This window comes from Lutra lutra, chromosome 7, assembly GCF_902655055.1.
Source record: "Lutra lutra chromosome 7, mLutLut1.2, whole genome shotgun sequence".
Classification (NCBI taxonomy): domain Eukaryota; kingdom Metazoa; phylum Chordata; class Mammalia; order Carnivora; family Mustelidae; genus Lutra; species Lutra lutra.
The window spans coordinates 32,534,200-32,535,175 of record NC_062284.1 but is presented as its reverse complement, the minus strand read 5'-3'; positions in this window follow the sequence as shown (position 1 = coordinate 32,535,175).

The window sequence follows — 976 nt, the reverse complement described above, 5'->3', positions numbered from 1 at the left end:
TGAGCGGCGCCCGCGTGACTACCGGCGTGCCACGTGACCGGCCGGCTCCTCGGCCACGACCCCGGACTACCCCCTCCGTGCTCCTCCGGCCCCCCGGGCCGAGAGGCGCACCCGGCCGTGCGAGCGCGAAGAGGCATTGTCCCAGCCTGAATGGCGAACGAGCTGGGAGGTAGAAGACGTCCCGGGCTCAGAGAACTTGAGGAGCGGGAAAATGGGAGGACGCAAACCGCTGGTGGTTTTAATGGGAAGCGCCGTGGGGCGGAGGGGGCTGGAATCGGGTAGTCTGACTGGTTCTGCTAGAGAGGGATCACAAGACCCCAAGAATCTGATGTATTTATGACTGGAAAAAATCTGTACTTTCAGAGCAAGCTGGAGGCATCCGAGGTCCAGCCTCGGGTGTGGGCTTTTTCCTCAGTAGTTGATAATCTCTTAGTAAATGCCGCCCAAGCCCCCTCCCCCAAAACAAAACTCCTCGAACTGGGGTACATACTTACTACAAGCATGAAGACATTGCTTAGACTTTGGATGCAAGACCGGGAATACCCGGAAATAAGACAGGCCTCTTCAGCACTTCAATCCTGTGGGCTAGTGAAAATCATCCCAAAGGCTTGCATTTTACAAACCTCACGTCGAATAGTTGGATGGATAAACCAGTTAGGGAACCCTTGTTTATTGGGGGTGGAAAGTAATGGGAGCTTGATCTACAGCAGTGGGGAAGGAAGAGGACTTGTAGAGCCAGAAAATAGTGGGTATCCAGAAGGACAGGTGTTAATACAGGAATAGTAGGTCAAAGTATTTCAGGACTGAGCATGTGCAGGGTACCTCTTTATGTGATTTATGTGATACTCCTCTCCTCCAAGGAGAGGAGTCATTTACCTAAGTTACAAAATAAAGGAGCTGGACTCCGAATAAAGGGATTGTAAAAATTAATGAAAATACAGAGATTTTTGTTGAGAGAATATTTCAAAGATATTAT